We start from the raw sequence: 14,081 nt of genomic DNA, 5'->3' as shown, positions 1-14,081 counted from the left end.
GTCTTGGAACCGGCCTCGTAGGCTGCATTTGAAGACCGATTGCGTCATAGCAGCGCGCAAAGGCTGTCCCATTTGCAAGGCTCCTCATATGCGGTCGTGAAATGCAGCCTTCGGCTGTGTCTTGATTCAGAGACCACGCACTTGGTAGGACGCAGTCTCGCGGTCTATGAAGGCTATAGCCTATGAAGGCCGATTTTAAGGCTGGTTTTAAGGCCAACGAGCCTTGTTAAACGAGACGGTCTCCGCAGGTCTCCGTTTACGAGCATTTCCGGTTTACGTAACAAGCCGTTACCTTGCGTGACGACTCGCCGCTCCTGTGCTGCCTAGCAACCCTGATTGCTGCCAACGGAGACAGCCCTGTCAGCGGAGGAAAAAAGAAAAATAAGTTGTCTACCAGACGAAAAGAAAAAAAAGTACAAGAAAAAAAGAAAGGAAGATAAAAGTTAAGAAGATGGAGCAACACGTTGCTGTTTTGTTATTTTTTATTTTATTTTATGCAATCTCTGAAAAAAACGCAATGAATCTTGGGATATGTTGGGCCACGAAGGATACATCTGATGCAGCCTTCAAAACTGCTTCAAAACCGTGAAACGAAGGCTGCATTTCACGACCGCATATGAGGAGCCTTGCAAGGAGCCTTGCAAATGGGACAGCCTTTGCGCGCCGCTATGACGCAATCGGTCTTCAAATGCAGCCTACGAGGCCGGTTCCAAGACCGCAACCCCTGAATCAAGACACAGCCTTCGTTTCACGGTTTTGAAGGCTGCATCAGATGTATCCTTCGTGGCCCAACATATCCCAAGATTCATTGCGTTTTTTTCAGAGATTGCATAAAATAAAATAAAAAATAACAAAACAGCAACGTGTTGCTCCATCTTTTATCTTCCTTTCTTTTTTTCTTGTACTTTTTTTTCTTTTCGTCTGGTAGACAACTTATTTTTCTTTTTTCCTCCGCTGACAGGGCTGTCTCCGTTGGCAGCAATCAGGGTTGCTAGGCAGCACAGGAGCGGCGAGACGTCACGCAAGGTAAAGGCTTGTTACGTAAACCGGAAATGCTCGTAAACGGAGACCTGCGGAGACCGTCTCGTTTAACAAGGCTCGTTGGCCTTAAAACCGGCCTTAAAATCGGCCTTCATAGACCGCGTGACTGCGTCCTACCAAGGCTGTAACCCCTGAATCAAGACACAGCCTAAGTGAAAATGTTCAAATTATAGGCTAACATGCAACCGTGGATGTATTAACGGATTACTGTTAATAAAAAAAATAAAAAAACAATCCCCACACAAGTGTGTAACACGTTTTAAACATTTCCCCAAAATATTGTAGGCCTAGCCTAGGCTATAGGCTAACAGACGGACCATCTTTTGTATCTCATGTTAACTTTCTGCACCTGTTAGGGTGGGACAGGTATTGTTTTTATTTATTTTAAAAGTTATCACTGTAATCTGTTCATTTTAATTTTGAGATATGGAGTTTTTATTTTTCATATAGGCTAAATTAGGCTACATAATAAGGGCTTCGAATTGGCCAATATTTCCTGATCTTGATCCCCTGGCTTGAATAGCCCCTCTGAAAATCAAGTTTCCATATATTTCCTTTTTTAATTTTCGATTGCATATGTTGTGTTAATTATCCTACTACAACGACACAGCATACTATGGGCCAGGTAGTATTCCAGCAAATAATCATTTTTTCAGAATAATCAAAGTTCTTCTCTATTATCTTATTATTATTATTATTATTATTATTATTATTATTATTATTATTATTATTATTATTATTATTATTATTATTATTATTATTATTATTATTATTATTATTATTATTATTATTGTTGTTGTTGTTGTTGTTGTTGTTGTTGTTGTTGTTGTTGTTGTTGTTGATTAGTGATGTAAATGTCAAGATAGATGGTGTTAATATTGAAAGAGTGTATGTAAATAAATTCCTGGGTGTGACAATAGACCACAAGCTATGCTGGAAACCTCACATACAACATGTTAAATCTAAACTGTCACGAAGCATCTCAGTCCTGGGTAAAGCAAAGCATATATTGGATCACAAATCATTGCATATTCTTTACTGCTCAATGATCTTACCTTATTTAAATTACTGTGTGGAGGTCTGGGGGACCACTTACAAAAGCTCACTGCAACCACTAGTCACACTTCAAAAACGAGCCATAAGAATAATCAATAAAGCTGGATATTATGATCACACCAACCTCCTGTTTTTACATTCCCGCATCATAAAGTTCAAGGACCTGGTTGAATATCAAGTTACACAAATCATGTTCAAAGCTAGAAACAAACTGCTACCAGGTAACATTCAAAAACTTTTTTTTGACAGAGAGGGGGGTTACAATTTGAGGGAACAGTTAAACTTTAAGACACTGGCTGCACGCATGACTTTAAAATGTCATTGCATCTCAATTGGTGGTGTGAAACTGTGGAATGGTATGAGCACGGAGCTAAAGCAATGTCCAAACATGATTCAGTTAAAAAAAAAAATCAAGGCAATGATTTTTAACAGGTACAGGGATGAGGGAGAGATTTAAGATGGAAAGTATGTATGTATGGATATGGATATGTGAGTTGTACAAATATGGAGATATGGACGTATGAATTGTGTTGATGCATATGGTGGATGTATTTTTGTATGGATGTATGTAGTGGATATTTTATTTCATTTTTCGTTTTGATTTTTGTTTATCCTCAGGAGACCAATTGAGGGGTGGCCCTCATTAGCAATGGCGTCGAGTATATATGGATATATGGATTGTATAAATATATTAAAAAAAAAATATATATTATATATAAAAAAATATTATAAAGTTATTGAGCTGTGGAAAAGGGGTAGGATCAAATAAGTTTACACTTCTTCCTACTCCTTTTCAGGCATATCAATTCAAAATGTTATTTGTTTATTTTTTGTTTATTTTTATTTGTGAAATCATTTGAACATATTTTTTATTGTATTTTCATGCTTTTAATTTTTCTTTTTTGATATGTCTGAAATAAAATGGAATCAATCAATAATAATAATAATAATAATAATAATAATTATAATTATATCATTATTATTATTATTATTATTTTTTTTTTTTTACTATTATTGTCATATGCTTGTATCACGTCTATTTTAATGTGAAGCTTGTAATGCATTCCCTTTTTTTATCAATATAAAGCACTTTGAGCTTAATTTCCTGTATGAAAGGTTTTAGTAGTATTAGTAGTAGCCTAGTAGTATTATTATAATGCACAGACGGCAGTTAACAGGAGCCTATCATCTTATTATTGCCCTGCAAGGCCCTATAGCAGATTGATCTGGCCATGTTGGTCATAGGGTACTTGAACCGGAAAACACAGTGTGCCAAACCTGACCATGGTTACTGCTCTTATACTTATAGGACGTATATACTTATATTAGTGCTTTTTATTTTATTTATTAGAATGAACAAAATAGACATCTGGGATTTTTGATCACATAGGGATTAGATAAACATTATAAACTCTTAAATTTATGTTTTTTAGTATGATTTCTGGGTCTTTTTAGAGCCAGGGTGAATGCAGAAAGTATGTGTCCCATGATTTAGCCAGAGGTTATTTGTTGTTGGTCTACATCTGGCTGGTGAACATTGTGAACGTTCCCCATTTTATTTGATTAATTCATTTCTCAGGGCACAGTTTTACTGAAATACAATGTAAAAGTTTAAAATCGGGATATACATATCATTTAATTCAGTGTGTTTCCTCTCAATATAGTATTACACATTTTTTTAGAACTCTTAAGCTCTTAACCAGCTTTGAAAATATAAATTGCACTATTCAAATGTCTCCACAGGATGTCAGTATAGTAACACAACAGCAATGGTACCAGATAGACTATAGTTTTTACAGTTGTGCTTGAGGGAGTATTATAATATTGTTGTGCTCTTTTAAGAAGTGATGGCCGGGATTTTGGCCTCTCCTGAGGGTGTACACACTTCAAAGTGTTAAACTGGTGATATGTAAACCCCAGGGCTTCTCTTTTCCGTATTATTCAAACTGCATCCTCAGTGCTTAGCAGATTATTTATTTAATGTCTTCTCAGACCTCTGAAGAAGTTACTTAGTTTTTCTTAACCATTATTTTGTCACGCAAACAAGCCAGCAGCCTGAAAATGGGTAAAACAGGAACATAGTTTTGCCTGGCAATTACCTCATGACAGTTACCTGCATATAATTTAAAGCAACATCATGAATATAAGAAAAATATGCAGTGCCATCAGTCCATCAAAAGCATCCTCCATACATTCTCAGTGTCCTCATTGGTTAATACAGTATGGGAGTGGCAACACTGACCTTAAATTTGTTCAAAGTCAGCTGCTAATAGCTCATTAGTTTTAATGGGTAGGTGCTAAATGGACTGAAGTTGCGGTAGTGAACAGGTTGAGAGGTGACACTCAGATGAAATGGTAAACAATGAACCTGAAAGATGTTCTTCTATGGTTTTGTACCCATTTTGTAAAATACCATACTGAAAAAATACTGTTTGATATTTCAAAAAGAAATGATTCACAGGCTTTGTCCTCTCTCCAAATCTCTAAAACAGATCTTCTCCATAGCAACATGCGTTCCCTTCCTTTTTAGTTATTTATTACAAAACTATTTTTAGTGCTGTACAATGCTCCTTTAATATTTTATAAAATGTTGAAGTTGTATAAATCTGATTTGTTATGTAGATGGACATACAGTAAATGCATTTTAATACAACATGGTTTTAAAATATATAGATAAAGAATGCCTGTGTTCCACATAATTCTGTACTTCCATAGAAGTATATGCTGTAGCAAGAAGAGGAAATGTACATTTCCTTGAAAAAATATCCCTTCTGATATCAGCACCCAAAATCCATGCCAGATAAACACGTCTCTGTGGCTGCTTTGGGAAATTGGTCTCTGGAGACAGCTTTCTAGGTTAATTTATTCTGTATCGGGCTGGCAGTATGTGTACTGTCACCACTTTCAAACTCAGAGCAGGGCACATTTTGTGTGCAGGACTGCCTAAGATAACTTCTCATGGCTCCTTGGGATGGCTGGTGCGGGTTGATTCTGGCAGGCCTTGAGACGACCCGTTTATTTGTTTGTTTGTCCCGTGAGTTTTTGGCTGGCCGTTCAGGGCTCTGTTTGGCCACGGTCCCTGTTGGGCTTCTATTTCTGAAACCCAAGTGGCTCTTAATGAAGCTGGTAGGGTTGGCATGGGCCCTCAGCAAACCCAGGCCTGATCAGACCCTTCTTCTTCTGCCTTGGCAGCCACACTGCTTTTGCTCCCTCTGGCTTCCTAATTTAGTAACGGTGGGTAAAAATATGTGCTAACGAACAAGGTCTGGTATGTCAGGCTGGCGTCCAGAGAAGAGGGAGAGAGGGGAGGGGGGTGAGGAGAGGAGGAAGGGGGGTTAGCTGTTATCACAGCAGGCACCCAGTGACAGGAGTAGAGTCACTCAGACCTCTCTGACATCTGTGTGTGTGTGTGTTTGTGTGTGTGTGTGTGTGTGTGTGTGTGTGTGTGTGTGTTTTGTGCAGACATACGAAGGAGTGTGTGGGGGAGGACAATGGGAGGTGGAGGTTGGCCACTTAAAATTTCTCGCCCTTGCCAAACTCCATTCAAACACTTCTAATCATTCTTCTGTTTTATTCCAATCACACAGCGAGGGTGCAGAGTGAACCTGTAGTATACAGTGCAAATGCACAAGTTATTGAAAGAGTTTACATTTTCATCTGACTATCTGCAGTGTTTCAGAGTCTGGCTTAAGAAGGCTAGTTGCTGCTTTTAGAGTTGAATGTTAGGCACCATTGTTTATCACGTAAAGCAGTGTTTTTGGTTATTTTTGGCCCAGCTGTTAAATGATCTCAGTTCATGTGAGCTACTGCAGCATGCTCCGTTTAAAAAGAATCTTGTAATTTTTGGTGTAGTTTTCTGATAATGTTTACTTCATAAAAGGTTAATCAGTTAATACTGTGTTCAGCTTGGTTGTGACATATTTGGACACCATATCATGTTGTAGGAGGGGCAGATACATGATATACATACATTCAAAACCCTTGATTGTCTTTAGAGGGATTTGTGGCCGGCTTATATCCCCCTCAAGCATTACTTGCTTTGTCTTTTTACCTCTCTGTTTAATATATGGCCCCTCCACCACCTACTTTCAGAGAATCCAGACATGACTTGAGAACTGTGAAACTGATCAGCTTAGACAAATCATTGAGCATTTGAAGTTTTATGCAAACGGTTATGAGCCCATGCGTTACTTACTGTGAATGACTGTCTGCCGTTGCATGTCTGGGGAGTGCTTGCCTGATCTGTAGGGTAACCCTTTTACATGTGGGCTGCAGAGCTTCCTGGTTAAGCTCTATGCATAAAGCAGGTCTAGCTACACACCATGCAGGCAGCGGAAGAAAAACATGTTTTTTAATGTATGTTTACCCTATACACCTCAGACTTTCAAAGTTCTCAGTTTTCCATGGACTCATTCCAAAAAACATTAACAGTGAATAACTGGACTGAGGTTCATTTCAGTGAGAGACACAGTAGAGGCGGCGCCACTAAACGTTCTCTTAATTTTGCAACGGCTCTAAATATTTGATTCTGAAAAATATTTTTATATATTTAATAGATTTTCTTCCTCAAATGCCAGGGATGCTTTGAAATGACACAGCAGTGTTAGCCCTTCGATGACAATGCAATATAATGGCAATAATCACACTTTTAATTCATTGTTTGTAGCTTTGAACTGCCAGTGCCTCCGCCTAGTCACGTGCATGCAATTACTCCATTTTCATCTGACAAGACACTCGACCATGGAAACCTGCCCTCAAGCATTTTAGCACTTGCCCTTCCTGTTCACAGTTTAAGAGGCTCGTGGCAACCGTGTCATCTTCACTTGTAAACCCAAAAGCTTTAGATGAAAACAGAAAGCATCACTGTCTGGAGGTGGCAGCAGCAGACACTTTAAAATTTGCAGGCAGGACAGCTGCTGCTCGTCCTACTGTTACCGTAGATTTTCAATAAACATCTTATAATATTTGTGTGAGTGTCCTTCATTAAAACCACACTGGTCCCAGTTTATGCAGGAACATTGTTATTGACATGCAGAAATATTCACATAACTGGTTTCTCAATTTTCCTCACTGAGCCAAACCAGAATGTAAAGAACTGCAAAACAAAATTCACTTTTTTATCCCCTGGTTAATTATCCTGCACCACTATGAGTTTAACGCCATATTTCTTGTATTTTGTTGAATTTTTGTTTGATACATATGTGTGTTTTTTTTCTCAATAAAATTGTAGGAAATATCATACATCAGGTAAACTATCTCTTTGGAACTATTGTAGCAGTTTCATAAATAGACCATTGGTGTTTTGGGTGTCCATATTTAGTAGTGGTTTAACAAAGCAATTGTGACCATATATTTGTATGTCTTAATGTACATACATCTCTGTCCGGCTTAGTGCTTCATTGCGACACACTATGCCATAATAATAAGTAAGCAATGTATGGATCCAGTTCTCAGATGAACGAACGCCTACAAACTCCTAATGTTATTTGGTATCAGCAAGACTCATATTTTGTTCGTGCTTGTCAGATGTGTCACAGTTATTTGTTATAACCACAAAGTAGCATCTAACTTTTATACAGCTGTCCCCACTTCCTGTGTTAGTTAACCCACAGACGCCCACCCCCAAGCAGTGAGCATTAGCCCCTTGCAAAACAAATGATGTTTAGAGGAACTAATAGAGTAGAGGCAGTATTTTGTAGACATAATATAAAGTGAAATAGCTTGTTTTCCCAGCTATTGGAGCACTTCTGTGGTCAATAACGTATATTGCTTCCTCTCTACCTTATGAGACCTTTTTCTGCTTTATCATTGAGAAGAACCTTTTGCATTTCTTTCCAACAACACAGTTCCAAATTTGGCCAAATTTCTACAGTTGTTAAATTACATGAATGGTTTAACACTTAAACAAAAAGTTATCCTATTCTGGCTCGCAGCAAATATGCCAACGTCTTCCCAGCTGCTTCAGCTCAAATAAAGCATGTTATACGCACATAGATTATGAAATAGGTCTCACTATGCCGCAATCAAAGTATTTGTGCAAGTAATGCTGCTGTTTAGAAATATGAACAAAGCCAGGTACTTAAGCCAGGAACTCCTTCTCTTTCCACTGACTGAAGCCGTCCACAGCAAAGACATGATAGTCACAGTACGATAAGCTCTCACTCTCCATCCAGCAGCAGCGTTCCATGCCAGCGCTTTGTTTGTAACAATAGTTTTTTATTCAAACGGGAATTTCTACCTGCTATGGCAAAGACGTTGAATGGCTTTAACTGGTGTTTATCCGTTCCCAAGCCTTGGACTGATTTGAAGCACATGCAGAAAACAAATCTACTATTGTTTCACAAATAAAGCTTCTTCTCTTCTTGCTATTGCTTGTCAAAATCGAAGATTATGCAGAGCTTTGGAGGTGATATTGCTATTCTTTGTTAAGACAATGGCGCACTAAACCAATAACTGTGTTTTGTAGGCCGTCAGCGTGTACATTCCTTCATAATTGCAGTTTTAGCAGCCTTGTGACACGGATGTAAATTGGGGAGTTTTATCTTCCTCCACTGACACTGCAATCAAGCTTTAGGAGCTAAAACATGGATCAGTGCCTCTTGCAAGACATTTTCAAAATTAGGTAGAAGGGTTGTTTGTGTGTCCGCACCCTCAAAACATGCACACGCACAAGCACGCACAAACACACACACACACACACACACACACACACACACACACACACACACACACACACACACACACACACACACACACACACACACACACACACACGCACACACACAATTATCATCACATGTACATTCACAATTTTCATGGTGTTTCTTCACACCTACCCTTTTGAACTTTGTCACACATCCCCATTTGAGCATCTGCAGACATGTACGCACGCACACAAACCACATATTTGGTTTGTGTGCGTGCGTTTAAACTGCTTAAAACTACTATTAATCACACTGGAGTGGATCAAACCATACTTTTAACCCAATAACAGGCTTTCATAATACATTGCAGGAACATGTATCAACATTTTTAAAAGTGTGGCGGGATGTGTCGCTTTGCTTTGACTATGAACGTGAATGAGAGGCTAAATGTCTGCCTGTGGTTCTCTGACCTTCTCTGTGGTGGCTCCTCTACTGACTTGGTTCAGGTAAGTGCAGGTTGTGTGATGCAGTGGTATCAATAATGGAAGAAAGGCAGCCTCCCTCCCTCTGGCTTGCTATGTGGGTCAGAGGAGGCTCTCGGTGGATGGGAGGGAGAGATTGATGAAGAGCACCAGGGAGAGTTTCGGAGCGCCTACCTCACAGCGGTGCAACCCGGGCCGCTCCCTCTGCACTTGTTCCAAGGCCCCCCTTCTGCACTGCCTGCCGCTCTTTAAATGACCTTCAAATTAGCCTTATTTTTCAGGGCCGCAAAGCCTTCAGGGTCTTTCCTGGAAAGATGGTAGGTCTGGTTGTCACTCTCTTTCTCTCTCTTTCTCTCTCTGCAGAATGGAATGGGAAAAGCTTCGGTAGCTTCTCCTTCCTGTTGACCACAGATGGAGCAGAAAACCAAAGGAGAGCAGAGCTTGTGTAGCAGAAGTGATTTCCACTCCTGTTGTGGTTGTGATGCAATCAGATAAGTGAGCTGTTATGCATTGCTGATTATGCAATTGCACACACACACACACACACACACACACACACACACACACACACACACACACACACACACACACACACACACACACACACACACACACACGATTATCATCACATGTACATTCACAATTTTCATGGTGTTTCTTCACACCTACCATTTCGAACTTTGTCACATATCCCCATTTGAGCATCTGCAGACAGCGATACATGTGGTTTATATGCGTGATGGTGGATGGGAGTCACAGTGGGATACTTCTTTCACTACATCTCAGAACAACACACTGTCAAACCAGCCATCCATCACTACAGCTGGGGTTTATGTACTCACAGCGGGTCGCACTGGTCATCTGTCCAGACCTGATGCAGAGCTCTTGATTATCCATTTGCATTAAGAGAATCACCCCACTCTAATGGAACTAAATGATTCCTGCGGCTGCAATTTGTAAGGTTATACTGTGCTTTTAATGAAATTTGCAGGGCTTTGATTCATGGATGTTTTTTTTAAACCAATCAGGATTTCAGGATGCTCACATTTAGTTTTATTATGATAGGACAAATTCCGTAATTTCATTTATCCCTACACCTGTGACAAAATGTGGAGGATGAAAAAAGCTCCTCGCAAACTCACCTCACCTCACCAGTCAATACATAATTTACAGCGAATGAGAGAAACAAAAATGTGTGTTCTAGTTGAGTTAGTTGATGCTTTGCTGATGTTTTGTATGTAACTTTTAGCTGTGTGTACATAGCGGCGTTAAAGGTGACCTTGTACAATACGGGCATGTTATGTGTTGCACCCTTTTGGGAAAGGCTTTGACTTTTGTTCCATTTTTATTGATTTTCACAAGGTACAGGGATGAAGATTAACATAGTGTATATGTTTACATGTATGTATATTTGTATATATTTGACGGTATTTATATAATATTGAATGTTTAATCAGATATTATTATTATTATAAGATTACTTGACAATATTATTAGATAAATACGACGATATTATTAGATAAATATGCAATTGGTAACAAATTGTATCATATTGAAAACTAATATATATTAATATGTATTATTATTTTTGAAATATTATTATATCACTAATAAGGAAGCCAATAGTCATTATAGATATATAAATCAGGGAGAAGGGGTGAGATTAAATAAGTTTCCTTCTTCTCACCCCTTTTCGAACAGGTAAAGCAAGTGTAAGACAGTTTATTTTCATTTGTGGTTTTCATTGTGTGTAAATATTACTTTATTGTAACTGTCCACTTGTTTAATTTATTTTATTGTTTATTATTGCTTTTTTGTCTTTTATTGTTTACTTGTTCGAAATAAAAACATTTTCAATTCAATTCAATTCAATTCAATTGCACTGGGGTGAAGCCTAACCCACAAGAAGACAATATACCTCCACACAGAACGGGCATTACACATTTCTATTTGCACTCATGGCAATTTGTCATGGAAAGCGGTTTTTTTTAACATCCTCTCTTTTTTTTAATTCACTTTGGAGAGAATAGTGCGTATAACTTTGAACTTACCAGATGAAGATAATGAAGTGATTGCACACCAATTCACCAGAAACCTCTCTGTAGGTACGTATTAGAAAAGAACAAATATTATTTTTCATGATATATACATGTTATGCGATGTGTATATACAGTATATGTTCTTTTCTTTTCCTCTGCTTGTTTTTGACACTCTGCCAAACATTTGGAGCTAATTCTCCAGCTATTGTGCTGGAAAATCGACAGGCGGGATAGTAACTCAGAGGCAGTGAGAGATTTTGGAGAGCAAACATCAAGGGGAATCAAGTTGGAAAACGTAATAAGTCATCATGTTAGCTGCAGAGTGAAAGAGATGGTGTGAAAATAGGCAAAAGGACAACCAGAGGTGGGGCATGACTGATGGCTGGGTAGAACGGGAGCTTGTTGCTCCAGAAGGGCAAACCCAGACTGATTGATCTGTTAGTATTTCAGAGAGGCCCCCGTGCCTATTTGCTTATGATGCTGGAATGCTTTGGTAGCATTTTGTAGAAGGAATAAGACAAATTATGAAAACTGGCCAGTGCGAGAGGAAAAGGTATTGAGAGTGAATTAGTAAAAACGAGGAGAATCACGATGTGGCTTGAGATCATAATGATATTAATATTTAAGATGTATGCTGTGTTTAACACAATAAGGGCCAAGTCTTTTATTTCACAAGAAAATGTTGCAGACATTATATCAATTTCTTTGGTAGTTTTGGTACTTTCAGTGACAACTCCCACATGTTCAATTACTCTTATACAATAGATGAAGCAGTAATATCATTGGAAATATAAGACACATTTGAAACTAACTATATCCGGACAAGTTAAAGCAATTTAAACACTGTGTCTACACACTGAGAGACAATCAAAAAACAGTCTGCATCCATGCTAGCAGCTCTGTAAGGCTTAACTTAGAGACAGCGATGTTTAAATGCTAATGTCAGCATACTAACTCGAGCAAAACCACAATATGTTGTTGTTTAGTGCTTACCATATTCATCATCTTAGCTCAGCTAATTAGATACTAAGGGCCAAACACAGATGTTATTTTGATAGTCATTATTGTTGCCAAAGTAATGGTACATTTACAAAATTTGACATGGCCACCCACTGTGTCAAGTTGATTTTATCCTGAAGGGAACATGTCTGCACTAAATTTCTTAGCTATAGTAAAGTTTAAACCACAAATATCAAACTGCTGTTAGCATTAGAAAATCAATTCCACAGATCCCCAAATTCGGTAGGGTTCATAGAACTGACTCATGCCATTGCAATACTGTACATGTGATAGTTGTTGAGATATTTCAGTCAGGACCAAAGTGACGGACTGGGACTGACCAGCCAACAGACACACGGACAAGACAGACCTACTTCATTCATTGCGCCATGCAGCTGCTAGCATGACAAATAAGTAAACATTTTTCTCTAGCAGCTCTCCTTCAGTACAGTATTATAATTAGAGGCCCATGTACTTCGAGGGTTTGATTGCATTAAACTTCATATCTAATCTCCCCACTCTCTCCTGAATATGGTATGGCTCTGTTCCACAAACTAAAACTGAAAGAAACACTCACTTTTGGAATGTGCTTCACTGAAAGCTTTTCTCCATCTGGATGGTAAGGTTGCTGTTTCCTGACCGTCTAATATCTATCCAGAGAGGTTATTACAGAGAGAGAGAGAGAGAGAGAGAAAGAGAGAGAGAGAGAGAGAGAGAGAGAGGGACCATGGTGCATTATCCACAGATATGGAATAAAAACAATCATGGAAATGTACTGAGCGATTTGTAAGAACATGGCCAGCTGTTTTAAAGGAGGAAAGAGGATACATGCTGCTTCCACGTTGCACTTTTCCCTTTTGCCTTTGCCTCTTTGAACCTGACTTCAAACATTAGTCAGTGCGTGTTTCGTGTCATGCCAGCCATGTGGAGGGCATATGCTAACATCGCAGTGGGGCCGGCTGGTTCAATGTGTGTGGTGACCAGCTCTCAGTTATGTCCCCTAGTTGTAACTTTGATATGAAGTGGTTGATGCCAGTGGTGGAAAGGTGATTATTGAGGTAGACTTGTGTATGGAAACGATTCAGACACAAGCTGTGTACAACTGTAGCCACATCAAAAGGCCTGTTTAGTGTGGCTCTGCTACCTTACAGATGGTCAGCTTCCCTCGCCCATTAAATAACAACAGTAGTCCGATCTCTCCCCGGGCCAGATGTGCTGAATCTGTATGAGGCTAAATGGAAACAAATCTGCCAGGCTTTCCTCTTTAATTGAGCACCACTGGAGTGTTTATTTTCTTGAGACTGTCATAATAGGCTCTCAAATACTCAAATGCGAGGGGCAGATTAGCCCATTTAGCACCTCCGGACGGTATTTTCCACATGAGACGAGTCTTAAGTGCAGTTCTGCTGGTGGTAAGACTTCCACACGGGACTGGCCGCATCTTTAGTCACTCCTTATTTCTGCTCTGTGATCTTGCACTTAGAGGCACCCCTTGTAAAAGCAGCAGTCGCGGGGAGGTCGCCCTGACATCTTTATCATAATTGCCCTAAATACCCCCATTAGAGAAGCTAGCCGCTATCCTCAATAACACTAGTCATCCCTGGTAGCACTGGTGCATCTAATTGCCTGGGCCTTCTTTTGAAAGATTGCCTGACATCAGCACGGCTCCCTGTGGGCCGGCCCTCTTCATTCTCTGCCCAGCAAAGCATATAGTTATCGCAGCCAGCAAAGAGACCCGGCCTCCCTGCTCCTGGATAATTAACTGTCCGGCTTTAACTGCATAATGGGAAAAAGGAACATTGGAGGTATGGTGGTTATTC

Source organism: Ammodytes marinus (assembly GCF_949987685.1).
Source record: "Ammodytes marinus genome assembly, chromosome: 5".
Lineage (NCBI taxonomy): Eukaryota > Metazoa > Chordata > Actinopteri > Uranoscopiformes > Ammodytidae > Ammodytes > Ammodytes marinus.
This window is presented reverse-complemented; position numbering follows the sequence as displayed.